The sequence below is a fragment of the Mus caroli genome, chromosome 19, assembly GCF_900094665.2.
Source record: "Mus caroli chromosome 19, CAROLI_EIJ_v1.1, whole genome shotgun sequence".
NCBI classification, from domain to species: Eukaryota; Metazoa; Chordata; class Mammalia; order Rodentia; family Muridae; genus Mus; species Mus caroli.
This window is the reverse complement of record NC_034588.1, coordinates 17316463-17333259: the sequence shown is the minus strand read 5'-3', so window position 1 is coordinate 17333259 and position 16797 is coordinate 17316463. Positions and strand designations below refer to the sequence as shown.

Sequence of the window (16797 nt, the reverse complement as noted above, 5' to 3'; positions counted from 1 at the left end):
TGGCAAAATGTCTGAGGAAGTTAGTTCACATAAATATTAAATAATTTAAATTTATAAAACGTATTATAAAAAGAGAAATAAATTAAAAATTCAGAATTCACATTAATCAGAATTAAATGTATAAAACTCAATGAACTTAAAACACTGTTAGAATAGGCATCAAACTATTAGACATTACACTATTAAAAAATAAAATTTAAAGATATAAAATTTTTATAGAAAATTACTTTGAGCCCCTGTATTTGAAAGTGATTGTGGGCTGCCGGTGCCCTGGGCATTGATGCTGCAGGGAGAGGATGCTGAAAGCCTTTCCCCGTGTTTGGAGGATCTACACTTGTCCTTGCCAAACGCTGGTGCTTTTTAATAAATCTTCCTTCTCACAGCCTAAAAAAAGAAAATTACTTTGAAAATTATTTTAATGTTTTTTTTCTTTACTCCAGCATAGTATCTATTTAGGTTTTTACTAATTTAAATACCATTCATTAATTGAAATATAATTAACTCTCTAATGTTGATCATGCTATATATGTAGAAATGAATTCAATTTTAATGGAACTGTTTCAGTTCACAATTAGCCTAATAATGTGCAGAAGTTAAATGAAAAACTAAAAGCTAAAGCCAGAATAAAAGTGAGTTCTGGTCATTCTACTAAAACGAAGATGAGGAAAGAAACTTGGTGAGAAACTTAGTTTAGTGAAACTGAGAACACAGACAAGACACAAAGTAAAAGAAAACATGTACTTAAGAGACTGTAAGAATATTTATAAACAAAACATTTAAATATATCTGTATCAAGAAATGTGGGGTCTATTCTGAGGCCTGACACTGATTCTCACTGAGATTTCCTGAAACTTGTGTACTCGTGGAGCAATGACTTAACCACTGGAAACTCTACCCAGACACTATCTGTACATAAGCAGAGAAATAACATAAAATGATGTTTGGTTATAATTCAATTGTCAGAGAGAGTAGGATCAACGTTCACTTCAACATTTCTGCAAATCTCTCTCTCTCTCTCTCTCTCTCTCTCTCTCTCTCTCTCTCTCTCTCTCATCTCTCACACACACACACACACACACACACACACACACANTCATCTCTCACACACACACACACACACACACACACACACACAAACACACAAACACACACAAACACACACACATACACATACACACAACCACACACACACTCACAAACACACACACATACACACAAACAATACATGTTTTTGTGACTTTGATTTTAAAGTCATATTTTAGAGAAACTTGGTCTTAGACCAACTATCTGCTTTATCAGATATCTACAAGTAATCTTTACTTTTTATATTAGTGTAGACCTTCACTTTACTAATGTACTACTGAACCTGAAGGACTTCACAATGTTAATGTTAAAATCCTCTCTCCTACATTCTGGGAATCTCAATACTTCCTTCTTGGTGTAAAAATAGAATTATGTGGATTCACCAAAATGGAAATCCTATAGGATTCCCTTTATATTTTGTCTGTAAGAGTATTTTTATTTTATTTTTTCATTATGACATTCTCTAGTAATTCAGCTGCCATAGGCAGCTCCTATGGCATGACTATTATTTACTTATAATTCTTTATGCAATATATTTGTTCCTATTCTTTCCTCTCCCATCAAACCTACAAAATCCTCCTCAACTTCCTACCTATGCAACTTCATGTGTTCTCTTTGAAAAATATATAAATGCAAGACTTGCAGAAACTCAAAACATAACTAACAAAAACCCCCCACTAAATGGAACATATTTTGTGTTGGCCAACTACTTCCTGGCATTGGGTATGTATTGTAGTCTGATTGACATACACAGGGACTCTCCATTGAAGAAAACAGGTTTTTCCCTTGGCCAGAAACCATCAATTTCAAAAAGCTTCTTGGTTAACGGTGAGACTTTTGTCCATTACCTCTTCTCGGTGCTGGGAATTTGGTTTGAACTTCTTCAGGTATTAAGCATGTCGTCACAGTCTCTAAGAGTTCATATGTGTGTTGAGCCTGTTGGGTATATAGGATACGGTTGCAATGCAGTCTATTACCTATGACTCTTAAAATAATCTTTCCATCTTCCCTTCTTTCTGAAGAGTTCTCTAAAGCTTGAGGAAAGTGGTTTGATAAAGAGATTCCATTTATTACTGTATGTGCCAGAATCTCTTACTCTCTGTACATGGTCCAGTTGTAGGTCTCTGTGTCAATTATCTTTTACGACTCAAAGAAGCTTCTCATTTGAGGGTTGAGTAGTACACAAGTCTATGGGTATAGCATTAAATCATTAAGGGCCATTTCATGACTACATTACCTTAGCAGAATAAGCTGTAGGTTTCCCCTACGGCCCATGACTTATCTACACTTGGATTCTTGGTCATTTTGGCTGTATCAAATATGGGTTCCATCACACTGAGTGTGATTTAAACCCAATCAAAAGTGGTGTTGGAGTTAAATTCATTGGCACAGCAAAGGACATTATGAACAGGACAGCGATGGCTCAGGCTACTGATTAATAAATGGGACCTCATGAAGCTAAAAAGTATAGCGAATGACTCCATCGTTCAGGCAAAACGGCAGCCTACAGAATCCGAAAAGATCTTTTAAAAAGCTGTGACCTAGTTTTGTGAGCGTGCTATGTTCTGCAGAGACTTAAGGTTGAGATAAAGATTTCTTGTTTTGAATTAATACATTTCTGAAGTGAACCTCAATTATGGCCTTGACTTGGTAGCTTCTTCATAAACATTAGAGTATGAAGAAAAAATCCTAAATATTCAAAATTTAGAATTGAAGCAATTTTTCAAAATTTTATTCTAGTTTTCTGATTCATAATGTGATCACTTAATTGGATTGAAATCTGTCAATCCCAGAGACTTGATGTAGTTTCAATTCCAGAAAAAAATCACAGCAAATATGCTAGTAGAAAAAAGCCAATGTCTGTTACAAAGCAGTGTTAGAGCTCTTCTGAGGTCATTTGAGTTCTAGCCATGTTTACTATAAATCCAGCATTAGAAATGTTCATTTTATATAAAAATCAAAGTTTATAACATAATGTATTGATCCTACTAAAATTTAAATGCAAATTTTTATGTTATGTTAATTACTCTTTATTTTTAGTTTATTGATATATTTATCAAGTTAATTTTCAATGTATTTGTTTTTGTACATGCTTCACTTTATATAAATAACTCTTTCTCTTTAAATCATTAAATTTTAACATATAACAATCCCAGTAAATTTGTCCTCAATTTGGACTACTCATAAAGTGGGAATTCAATCAATGATATTCTTTTAGTACACTTTACATCAGCCCTGATTGAATCCATATATTCTCTCCTCTCACTACTGACCTCAAACTCTGACTTCTTTGCATGAGTGTGAAAATATATCTAGGTAATGCCAGTGGCTCCATTTCTCTTTCTCTCTGTGTCTCTCTCCCTCTTCTTTTGTTCATTCATTCTCTTTAGGGTGTGTATGCATGTGACATGTATGTGTCTGTACGTCTACTCGTGGATATACTAGTCCATGCTTGTTTACATGAAGACCACAGGTTGACTTCATGCATCTTCCTCTCTCACTCTTCACAGGATTTTTGAAGCAGCATTTCTCACTGAACCCGGAATTCTCCATTCAGATCCAGTCACCTTATGGGTTGTAACAGTCTCTGCTCCTTCTCCGTCATTGCAATTACTACTATGCTTGAATTTTATATGGGCTCCATGGATCTAAATTCCATGTTCTCATGCTTGCATAGCAAGTACATTATCTGCCGAGTTATCTCACCAACCGTAAAGTAGATTTTTCTTAAAATATGTTAATCTTTGATCAAAATAAATTCTTTATTTTTACTTGGAAATTACTGAATATATTCTTCTATTTCAGAGGGTTTTGCCTTAATTCTATTTTTGATATTTGTTTGATCTTCTTAGTCATGGTTTCCATTATCCCTGTATACACTTCTATAGTACAAAGTATCAGATAGGTCATCAACGCTTCTCCTGAGAATAGAACTGGATTTCGCAATTTGCTAATGAGTAGAACACAAAATAGCAGGAGGAGGCTTAGCAGGATGCCTCATCATCAAGGTTTTCCTTTGTCACTGGTTTACTTAGGATATTCACTTTTGCCATTCTTAGGCTGAAATTCAGTAGATAATAATTTCATTTATAAGTAGCTTTTGGAGTTTTTAAAGCCATCACTTGTATGTATTCAGGATGCACAGTACAATAATTTGATTGACAAATTTAACTCATGTTTGATTGATCTTCATAACAGAAACTTTTGTTGAGTTAATATGTTTGCTTATGTGCATCAGATGAATAACAGAACAACAGTATAGAAAAGAAATGTCTTTTCTTAATTTGGTCTTATAAATCAGAATCTATCTCAAGTATTTCCTTGCTTATGAAGTTTTGTTTTTGAGAGTTTCCTTACTTCCTTCCAATTCTAGAATCCAACTTCTTTATTCTCCCAGAGCACATTATACAATATAGTCATCTGTTTTTTCCTGCTTTAAATGATATTCACAGGCTGGCACTTGGATATAGGCTTTTATTTCTTTTTCTTTTTCTTTTTTTTTTCCTTTTCTTTCTCTCTTTTTTTTTTCAAGACAGGGTTTCTCTGTGTAACCCTGGAACTCACTTTGTAGACCAGGCTGGCCTCAAACTCAGAAATCTGCCTGCATCTGCCTCCCAAGTGCTGGGACTAAAGGCGTGCGCCACCACTGCCCCGCTAAGCTTACATTTCTATGTACATCCCAGACCTGGATCTCTGTACACACACGCACACACACACACACACACACACACACACACACACACACACACACACACAGATGAAGACTTTGTAAGAAACATCCACCCCACTGGTCTGCTGGTTTCCCTAGATTGCACTGTTTCCTTAACAGTTATACTGAGACTTCTTTCTCAGCTGTATGTGAGTTTGTCAATTAGGACTTTTAATTTGATACTCCATAGAGCAATTCTGATCAAATCTTTGATTTCCATTTCATTCACAGATGTGTATGTTTTTGAGAGAAGTTAGAGCATGAAAGTAAGAATGTTATCCCATGGTCAGGAAGAAAATCACTTTGAATCCTAGTCTCTGAATGCAAACCAGCATGCACATGAGATTAATTATTTCCTACAGTGAGCTCTTCTTGTAACAGTTAAAACAACTTCCTCTCATATTTTCACTTATATTTCTCTCATATTTTCTAAGTAATAAACCGAGCCATGGAGTCAGTTGCTCAGTGTGCGCATTCTTTCTTTCTTTCATCTCTCGGCTATACATGGACACATTGCCTTCTAAGGTAGGTTTTATTCAAACACAGCAAAGGTACTCGTGCTTATTAACCATGAGTGGCATCTGCATTTTAATGAGCTACTAAGATGAAATACAATGCCAGTCCTTTCTTTGCATTACATGTGTTTTCTGAGAAATTGCACCTTAGTTAATTCTACTTAAACACTTGGAATCAAGATAATATAAAAATATTGTAACTTTTTAAACCATTCTAAGTTGCCACAGTTTTCTTCTTGCATGTTTGTGACGGTTCTTGAAGTCAATGTGATAGGGTTCTTAGAATACAACTGAACTGCAAACCGTCTTTCAACACTCTGCAAACTCACATCTTTCACTGTTATGTAAAATTTGTCCCAACATTCTGCCCAGCAAGATGGCAATCATTAACAATATGTTTCTCTCAGCTATTGCCACAAAGCTATTATTCACACAGGGTTACAACCGAGTTAATTTTTGGAGAGAGCTGTTGAGAGAGGCCAAGAAGTGCAGCATTTATCAACACCGCCTTTTCTCCTCTTTGTAATTAGTGTGGAAAGGTTCCAAACAGGAGTCAGCCCCACAGAAGTCTATGCTTCACAAAGCGAGGCTTGTTAACAGACACAGGAAACAATTTTATTTTCCAGAATAAACAAGTGCGTCACAAAGCCTTTTCAAAACCGGCAAAATCTTATTTACTACACTCCTTAACTGGTGAATGCTGTTTATATGCTTCCGTGCTTTTTCATTAAAACTTAAATGGGCTATTATTCTGACTCAATGTAGATGATAATATGTGCGTAATGTTGCCTGCAGCAGGACTGTACACTTCCCCAGTGATACATTTGCTTTCCTATTATTTATTTTTATAAATTTCCTTTTACTGTTTTGTTTATTTTTGATGCATGATTGCTCCTTTAAATTTCACAGCCTACTGTTAAAATTTTGCAATAGGTCGTTTTGATGTTTTTAACATATCTGTTCACTACCTTTTCCATAAAATTTAGCTTATGTTGTATTTCTGTTTTCTTGTAGTTAATACAGCTAGTCTAGGTTGTTGGTTATTCATATATATATATATATATATATATATATATATATATACACACACACACACACATTTACAGTAGGTACACATAGCTCATCACTGAGTATCTTGTGACTTTGCCTTAATTGAATGAATTAGAGAAGTGCATCTATCTTATCTCAGAAATCTGGCTTTTTCTCTTAGTAGCCACTATAGATTAACCTGGGTACTTGACATTTTGTCAAAGCATAAGGTCTTAATCTTGGATTTTCCTCAAGTCATGGAGTAATAATGTGTAAAATTATATTTCAATTTGAGGACATGAAATATGTCCTAAATATTTAGCATTTTTCCCAAATATAGTGGCTACTTTCAAGTTCTAGTTGGCATTGAACAAATGCTTTTTGATGATATTTCTCTCCTCACACAAAGTAATATGAAAAGGAAGGTGATTTAAATGAAGGTTGCAGAAATATTCTGAAATGAAGTCATAGTAGTATTGCTACATTATGACTGATTTCCTGTTAGAAAATGTTACTCAATAGTGCTTTGCTTTCAGGAAGAGGAATCAGGCAGGACAATCATCATCTCTGATACCTTGCTGGTGACACTGTGTCCTTAGGCAAACTTGAGAAATTTTTATTTTAAATGTTTTTATTCTAAAGTCAGTGAGGGTAATTTTATAATCAAGAAAATAATCATTTCTATGTAGCATAAGAATCACTGAAGTCTTTTGTGTACAAGAAAGCTTGCCAGAGAAAATGTTTATTGACAGCCAGATTAAAATGAACAGGGAGATACCAGAACAGTCTACACTTTGCTTCCCCTACATTTTTAGGTGATATTTAATGCTAAAAGAAAGATGTCCTCCTCTTCCTCTTTCTCCTCTTCCTCTTTCTCCTCTTCCTCCTTCTCCTCTTCCTCCTCCTCTTCCTCCTCTTCCTTCTCTTCTTCCTCCTCCTCCTCTTCCTTCTCCTCCTCCTCCTTCTCCTCCTCCTCCGTCTCCTCTTCTTCTTCCTCCTCTTCTTCCTCCTCCTTTTCCTTCTCCTCCTCCTCCTTCTCTTCCTCCTCCTTCTTCTCCTCCTTCTCTTCCTCCTCCTCTTCCTTCCCCTTCTTCCTGTTTTTCTTGTTCTCCTTTCTCTTCTTCTTCCTCCTCCCCCGGCTTTCTCCTTTTGTTTTTGCAAGCACTATCATGAACTTCTTGTTGCATACAAAAACTATGGGAATTTTTTATGAGAGAGGTACAAGTTGGTCAGTGGTTATAGATATATTTTAAATTTTATTTTATATACACTTAGAAACAATTGCACACATATTATTTAAATATTTATAATTGTTTCTGGTTATATATTCAGTACATACATACATTATTGTCCTGCTTGTCAGGAATATGCACTAAAGGAAAATAAATCCTACTCACAGAACAAAGTTTGACAAATTTACTGAACCCTTTTATTTACTGATGCTACATGTTCAGAATTCTCTTTCTTACAAAAGAAACCCAGTTACTGCAGCATCTCCTTTAACTGGTGCCGAAATCTGAGGAATTGCATCACTGTGCTCAGATATCTATCAAAGATGTTCCTCCCATTGCAAAAGGTCACATAAAAGTAAATAAATGCATTTATCAAAATGAAAGCAAAAACTTCTCACATCAGGAGTTTTAATGTACTCTAAAACTATCCAAAATAAATTACAAATTCTTCCCATATTGAAATATTTTATATATTTTCATGATGTTGACATCTCCACATAGTCCATGTTAGATTATGACTTCATCTAAGGAAACATTTTGGGATCCCCTGTTACTTAGTTCTTTGATATTCAGCTTTTGTGAATATGTATGTTCATACATCTCTGTGTGAAGATACATGTGAATGTTTGAGTCATGCTGGAAAACTTTTCTTTTTTAGTTTCCTGCCCCCTTGTGGATTTTTATTATTTCTTAATTACCAAGATCAATATGCAAGAAAGGAAATAAATAGAGGTATGGGCTTATTAATCACATCTTTTCAAAATTCCAAGTTACAGCAAGTGAAGAATGCATCAGCATTGCACCTAAAGAATCACATAGAATTTATAAAGATACTGTTCTTCACACTCAGATTTCGTGTACAATTTGCCAAGCTTAGTACTATACAGTTATGTTTCAAGCATCCTTTTCCAATAACATAGCACACAGATTTTTTTTTGCATGCTAGCAATTTATTAAATTTGAAATTTAGCACAAATGATCACAATCTGGTCTTAATGATGAAAATAAATAAAAAACCAAGTAATATTTTTAGTCCCTTTACTATGGCGGGGTACTCCTGGACCTTAATTTTGGCAATGTGAAATCATTAATTCATTTACATTTCACATTAAAAGGGCAATCCCAGGTGAAAGTCAAGCACTGTGTATCTTTAACGTTGTCACAGTGGAGGGGTCATAGATGAAAGAGATACAGAAAGAATACACCACCTAATGCTCCTCCCTGTACCATAGGATTCCCTTACCTGTAGTTAGCCTAATTAAACCGGATAAGGGACTGCTCTTAATTGGCTCCCTGCTCTATTAAGTAATGCAGATTTTTCTTTTCCTAGTTGTATAAGGTATTTCTTTGGCCACACTCCATGTACATGGAAACTGTGCACTTCTACATTTTCATGCTTTTGTTTCTCGGTTTCCTTTGAAGTTAAGAACACCTTTATGAGTTTTGTTGTACTTTATATAAAGGTTCAGATATGCTTCCCCAAATAACTAACAACTAAATAATGTTGCTTGCAGTAATAGTTTACAACATGATAGATAAAATACTCTAACAATTATACTCAGTACTTGAGTTCCTATGATATGTCAGGGCTGTGTTAAATGTTTTATTTGATATTTCTTGTTGACTATTAAAACTCCATGGAAAAACTACATTGTCTTATGTTTTTCTAAAGGTTAAAAATGATTCATTTATAACTTCTGTGTAATAAACTACTAGTGTGAGAAGTGTTGCTTCCTATAAATTTAAAATAATTGAATAATAGAAATAAATTAAAAATATTATTTCTACATTTGCATTTTCTACATAGAGTTAATAATGCTCTGGTTACCAAATAGTCTTACTTTACCTTGTTTTTTTTGTTAGAGCTTAAATTATTCTAAGACAAGAGAGGGTTACACAATCTATATCATTTATTCTGGATTGCATTTCAAAATGGTTTCTCATTCAAGGACCATATTGATATTATAGAGGAGAAATTTGAGCCAATTGCTAACACTAATTGTCAATTGCTAACATTAATATACTAATATTACAATGTAAACATCATGTGTCTTGGTGGATTGGATCTTCCCAACTGCTTATGACACAAAACAATGCATGATAATGAAAGCCAGGATGATGAAATAGGCCTATGACACACTGAATAACTCCTTCAAAAATAATGTTTAGTGCTTTATTTTATTTTGTTTTATTTTTAATTCAATGATAAGTTAAATCTGCCAAGGGAAATTTGCTGCAACATATTGACATATATATATATATATATATATATATATATATATATATATATATGTATATACTTTCTAAAGCTAAAAACATAGAAATATAGGTTAAATCATTAGTATCCTTCTTCCTTTAGTTTTTCTCTTTCTTTAAAAATATTTTTTTTATTGTCAGTTATTTGTATGTTCATGTGTCTGCATGTGGATATGAGCACACATGTGTAGGTACCTGCAGCAGACAAAAGAGAATGTTGAATACTCTGAAGCTGAGATTAGAGGCTTATGAGCCACCCATCCTGGGTACACAGAACAGAACTTGGTTGCTCTGCAAGAACAGTTAGGACTCTTAACTGCTGGGCCACCTCACTAGACAAACGGTTTTATCGCTTATGAGGACATTTGTACTAACAGGTAAATATGTACACGGGAAAAATCAATAAAACAATAAAGCAAATAAAATGCAGACCCCAGGAGTGAGATGAAAGAAGCATTTGCAAAAACCAGCCAACCAACCAACCAAACAAACAAACAAAGCAGAAGACAAAAACAAAAACAAAAACAAAACAAACTTGGATGGTGGAAAAGGACTCAAGCCCTGAGAGCCAGCAGAGAGAATGGAAATAGACAGCCTCAGGAGGTAGGAGGTGGAAGGACCCTCCAGAAGTACCAGAGACCTGGGAGGGGAGAGAATGTCAGGACGCAAAGGGAGGGACCTTAAATGAAATGCCCTATAGTGGAGAGAGGGAACTTGTAGAGCCCACCTCCAGCAGAAAGACAGGGCATCAAGTGAGAGAGGGGGTTGCCATCCCACAGTCAAAACTGACTATAATTGTTCCTGTCTGAAAGAACTGCAGGGACAAAAATGGAGAAAAGACTGAGGGAAAGGAGATTCAGCCACAGGCCCAAAGTAGGATTCAGCTTAGGGGAAGGACCCAAGGCTTGGCACCATGACTGAGGCTATAGAGTGGTCACAAAAAGGGACCTATCATGACAGCGCTCCGAAAGACCCAATAAGCAACTGAAAGAGTCAGATGCAGATATTTACTTACAACCAATGGACAGAAGCTGCTGACCCCTATGGTTGAATTAGGGAAAATCAGGAAGAAGCTGAGGAGGAGGGAGACCCTGTAGGAGGATGAGCAGTCTGAACTACCAACCAGGCAGCATACACCAGCTTATATGAGGCCCCCGACACATATACAGCAGAGGCCTGCCAGATCTGAGTTCAATCAGAGAAGATGAACCTAACTGTCAAGAAACTGGATGCTCCAGAGAGTGGAGAGGTCTGGTGGGGTAGGAGGTGAAGGGGTAAGGACATCCTTGTGGAGACAGCAGTGGCGAGGAGATATGGAATGGGGAACAGTCAGAAGGTGAACCTGGAAGGGGATAAAATCTGTAGGGTAAAAGATAAAAGATTAAATAAAATAAAAAAAAAAACAAAATAAGCAAATAAACAAAAACTGATTTAGTAGCTCTGAGGCATCAGAATTGCTGTTTTGCTTTGTCCCATACACTATCTGACAAACTCAAATTGCTAAATTCTAATTACTTCTTATGTAGCATGAGAACAATTCTAACAAAGCAAACTATTAAAGAAGAGAAGAAGTTATGTTTTTCTTTATTTCTGTTAATTTTATCTTAGTTTCTTATTATCTTGTAGGAAGTAATTAGATACATTCAGGTTCAAATAACACCTGAGTGATGTTGCCTTTCAAAATCAATGCCATATTTATAATATATTCATTCCAAAAATTTGAATTTTTTGTGTATTGTTAATAACAACGGGTTGTTCTATTTAGTCACCTAGAATATATTAAATACCTATTACTGATTAGGCACATATCTATTGTACTAAAACAACTGATAATGCTAAAACTAAAAGCGAGCTATTTGCAAAGGTTGTCATCAATATTCATCACATACTTCTGATATAACACACTGGTTTTTAGTGCATGGTCATATTTACAATCATTCTAAACACATGAAATTCAAATAAAGCAACTTAAAAGTCAAAATATACGGCTGTTTCTCAGTTGCTAGTATGTCTCCTATTAAATGCACTCTCCATTTTAATTACTATGAAAGCTATATTACTATACGTTAATGTTATCAACAAATTAGAAGTAATGAAATAGAGTTCATCAAAGTAACATGTCTAAAGTAACACCATTAGTAAATTTACTCAAACATGCTCACAAAAAGAGAAGATATGTTTATATATGGTCATATTATATACTACATTTTTATAATATACTTTTATTTAGTATATATTTTATAATTTATTAAACATAAATTTTTGTATTAGTTAGGTCTCATACTCACCCCTTTTCTATACCCCAAACAATCATGATCCAATTGTTCCTTACTGCTTGGGGAAGATCCGTTTCAGGAATCCAACAGACAACTCAGAGATGCTTACATTCCTTATAAAATATATCTTTCCACACTGATTAAATCATACTGGATCCTTTCTAACACTTAATGTAGCATAAATGTCATATAAACAATTTTTATATGTGTTACTTAGGTCATTAGTGACTGCATGTCTTCTAAACATGTGGAAATTTTATATATGTACCTAACTTCATTGTCACAGGGGTAGCTGGAAGAATTGAAAGTTGCAGATCCTGCAGACATGGAACACTGATTATCAAATACTATTGTTGTAAATACTACTTACACAACAGTTTTCAGTTTGTACTTCATTTTATATTTGACTGTATTTTATCCCCAGTTTCAAAAGAATAAGAGTAGGGAAAAAGCACATATAATTTTATCTTTTATATATATTTATAACCACTGCTTTTCCTAAGATGAAATTCCATCACTAACAAAACTCAGAAACCCATTATCTACAAAAAAACCCCAAACAAACAAAACCCAGAACTAATTATATGATATTTATCATATAATTTTATACTTATTTATTTCTTTTAAAATACTTTAGATTGCTTAGATCTATTTATTTTGGATTCACTATTCTTTATCCATAAGGTTTATAGTTGGTTGGATCATTCAATTGAAGTAATACAACAAATACTATTTTCTCCTGTCCATTGGAATTGGACAGTGGAGAACAAATCTCACTATTTCTTTCCAGAGCTTGCATGAAGATTCTTACAGACATCTCTGGCAGCTTTAAAAGGGTCTGGTAGTCTCATTCTAAATTCCCATTTTCTTATATATTCAAGTTATCATTGAATGTATTGCTGCTGCGAGGTCAGTTTACAATCCTGCTTTCTACAACCCATGGGGGTTGTTTGTTTGCTTTCCCAATTTACTGCATTCTATTTTCAGTCAAACATTACATCATTCAATTCTGATAAGAATTTGAAAATAATTATTCTAGGTGCTTCCAATTTGTCCTATTAAAATGATTAAATTGAAACTCACACTTGGCCTTTAAACATATCATAACCTTTCAGTGGTCCTGATTTCAGTTTTTGATAGACCATGAGCATATATAATCAAATGAGAATTTAAGGATAACTTTAACACCCATCTTTGATATACCCAATGTATTTTAACATGGTGATAAATATTTCAAATTCTAAGTATGACATCATCAACTGAGACAGCGCCTCCTTCACTTTATACCTTTTCTATGGGAAGACTTTTGTGAATGAGAAAACTGCCACCAATGATCTTCTCAAGTTCTGCAGATCAGGAGTGCTGATGGCACAAGCTCCTTCCCTCACAGGTTCAAGTAACTGGTCAGGGTGCTTTTTGCTCTGGATCTCAGATCTTGATTCATGTTGATTCAGATTGTTAAACCAGCTTGGCATTTAAGAGTAAGGATTTTGTTCTACTCTTAGTAGCTTAACTTGAGTATTGTCCATGTGTCATCTTTACCAGATGGTTCATTTTGTCTTGCAATGACAGTGGCTTTAGTTCATGATCACTTGATCTCATTGCTCAGCCCATGGCTGCAGGGTTCATTATGGTGGAAGGAAAACTGCTTTCCCCCTGTGCTAGGAATCAAAGGAAGAAGACAACATAATCCAAGTTAACTTTCTTGCGGCCTGTCTCCATTACATTACTTTGTCCAACTGAATCCTTCCTTTACTTCTCAATACTGCCACAGGCTTCCGACAAAGTTTTCAAACCTGGCCATTTGTTCAAATGGTAGCAAGAGACATGTTAGAATTCTCAGTATCACAATTGCCAGCATGAACCAAATTTAACCCCTCCTTTTCACCACTTGATTGTCTGCCGATGGGGCTTTGCCACATAAAAGATTTTCATGTTTCTTCCCTAAACTAAACTTTGCTTTTGCTTCTCATCACTGTTGAAATAATAAAGGCACTGTGGGTAGATGGGTGGCTGGACCCTAGTTATCTCTTCAGCTATATTCTCTACTAGATACACTTGACTCTGCACTTCAATTCAAATGTGTTTCTATTGCTCCCTTTTATTTGTCATGCTCCCTATTGCCACAGGGATGCAGTATAATCTGATTCCTCTGCCTGGACCTTTCTTTGCTGCCTTTTAAAATAGTAGTGACAGATCATTCTTCATATCTTAGATGAAGTATCACTTCCATGGACTGACTTCCCCTTTTCTGCACATCTTTGCACTATATAATTTTTTTCATAGCACTTTCAAGGCTGAAATTTCTTTGTGTTGTGAAGTAAATATTTCAGTCTTCTCTACCAAGCTGCTTAAAGCAGAGACCAATTTGAGTTTTTGCTCCCTTGTGTATTCCCAGTGCTAGGACAAGTAGCTAGCATAAACTCAAGGAACATATGTTGTCTGACTAAAACCATTTAGGTTTTTGAAGTGATATAATTTGCATTACTTTTGTAAAGAGATATGATCTTTTAAATATAATTAATCACATCTGTGTATCTTTATAATTTCTGTTTGAAACAACATTTTTTTTATTTTTATCATCATATATATGAGCGTGTGTGTGTGTGTGTGTGTGTGATGGAAATAATAATGTTTGAAAAATTGTCCATTTATAGAGAGCAAGGCTCAGATTCAGGACAATTTAGAATAAATTGTTGAAACTTTTGCATTCATATGAGACACAATCATTTAGAGGCATACTAAAGTATATACTGAGATGTTGTACCTGTTGAGCTTTCTAAAGAACTCTATGCTGACATACTGTGATAATCTAAAATACATATAAGCATTAAAATTTGAAGACAGAAAAAAATATTCAACCATGGGGCAAAATTCTGAAGAATTGAGATTCTACAACCTATAACATGTCAGATGTCTGTGTAAAACTGTACCCAATATCAGTTAGGTCAGAACAGGAGGACCTCTGAATTCTTGCCTTTTATCTTAGTAAAAAAATATGTTTTCTAAATATATATAAAGCAAATAAAAATTAACAAACATACTAAACTGACCGATTTGTAGAGGATAAGGGACTAGAGTCCTCAGTCCTGAATGTTATATCTATATAGTACCTCCTACTCTCTCGACATAGGGATGAACACAGAAAAGAGGACAGAAAGACTATAATACCATGAGGTGTAACAGACATATCAGGCCAATATCTCTCTATCTCTATCTCTTTATCTATCTATCTATCTATCTATCTATCCATCTATCTATCTATTATCTTATATCAATAGCTTTGACTACATGCACAAGATATGAATAAGATCAAGCTCTATATCTGTATCTCTATATCATCTATCTATCTATCTATCTATCTATCTATCTATCTATCTATCTATCTATCTATCTACCTATACCTATCAATGGCTATGACTACATGCACAAGATATGAATAAGATCAAGCCAGACTTAGTTCCAACTCTACAACAATGTTGTCCCACTTATAGTTGAGGAGACACTGGAAATTGATGGCTACTAGGGAAATTAGTTATCTTTAGGTGCCTGAGAGGCTACCTGTGTTCAGAATTGACTCTACGTCCAACTCAGGGCTACTGGTTAAACCCAAAGCCCAATTTAATCTACATCATCCACTGATTTTCTTATTCTCCATCATCCTAGAAATCATGGCTCTTGTTTTGACAGTTCGTACTCATATCACGATTGTATTAGCACACACAAAAAAATTACCCTCAGATTTAGTTGTTTAAGCACCTGAGAAGAGAGTGTCTTCTTTCCCCCATCATCACTTACTGGCCAGATTAAATCACACAGCGATATTTTAAATAGTGTTTAAACAAAAGGATTGTTAGAAATGTCTTCCCCATGAGACTGTTACTGAGGCTATAGAGAGCTCACAAAAGGAACCTCTCCTGACAGCCCTCTGAAAGACCCAACAAGCAGCTGAAAGAGTCAGACGAAAATATTTGCACCCAACCAATGAGCAGAAGCTGCTCACCCCTGTCATTAAATTAGAGAAAAGCATGAAGAAGTTGAGGAAGACGACAATCCTTTAGGAGGACCAGCAGTCTTAATTAACCTGGACCCCTGAGATCTCTCAGACACTGGACCACCAACCAAGCAGCATACACCAGCTGATATGAGGCCCCCAACACAGCAGAGGACTGTCGGGTCTGGGTTCAATCAGAGAAGATATACCTAACCCTCAAGAGACTGGAGGCCCCAAGGAGTTTAGAGCTCTCATTGGGTGGGGTAGGGAGTAGGGATGTCCTTTTGGAGACAGGGGGGCAGGGAGGAGGTACAGGATGGGGAACAGTAAGAGGGTAAAGCAGGGGGAAATAAAATATGGAGTGTAAAATAATTAATTAATTAATTAATTAATTAAATATAAACTAATTTTTTAAAAAAAGAAATGTCTTCCCCCTGAGACTGAACAGAAGGCCAGATCCTTTCTAAAATACAGTGCCCAAATAAAATGGCAATAGCATAATTAAAATAGACAGTTCAGGAAAGATGAATAGTTGTAGAGTTGACTATTTTTAAAAATTTCATTTTAGTAAGAGACATGTCTTCTAAAATGACTGGATTGTATTTTACCTTGTAGAGAAAGATTTTTTATTTTTTAAGAGACAATAAGAATTAAAATAGTCTTCCTTAGACATTGCTAGAAGTTAATTCTTCTTGCTATGTTT

General features: G+C 35.0%; 1 non-coding gene across 1 annotated transcript; it reads left to right on the top strand.

Moving 5' to 3' along the window:
- Positions 1–234: 234 nt before the first annotated feature.
- On the top strand, positions 235–366 carry LOC115030038. The gene has a single exon (XR_003835630.1). It is a non-coding gene; the product is annotated as a small nucleolar RNA SNORA71 (small nucleolar RNA).
- The last annotated feature ends 16431 nt before the right edge of the window (positions 367–16797 follow it).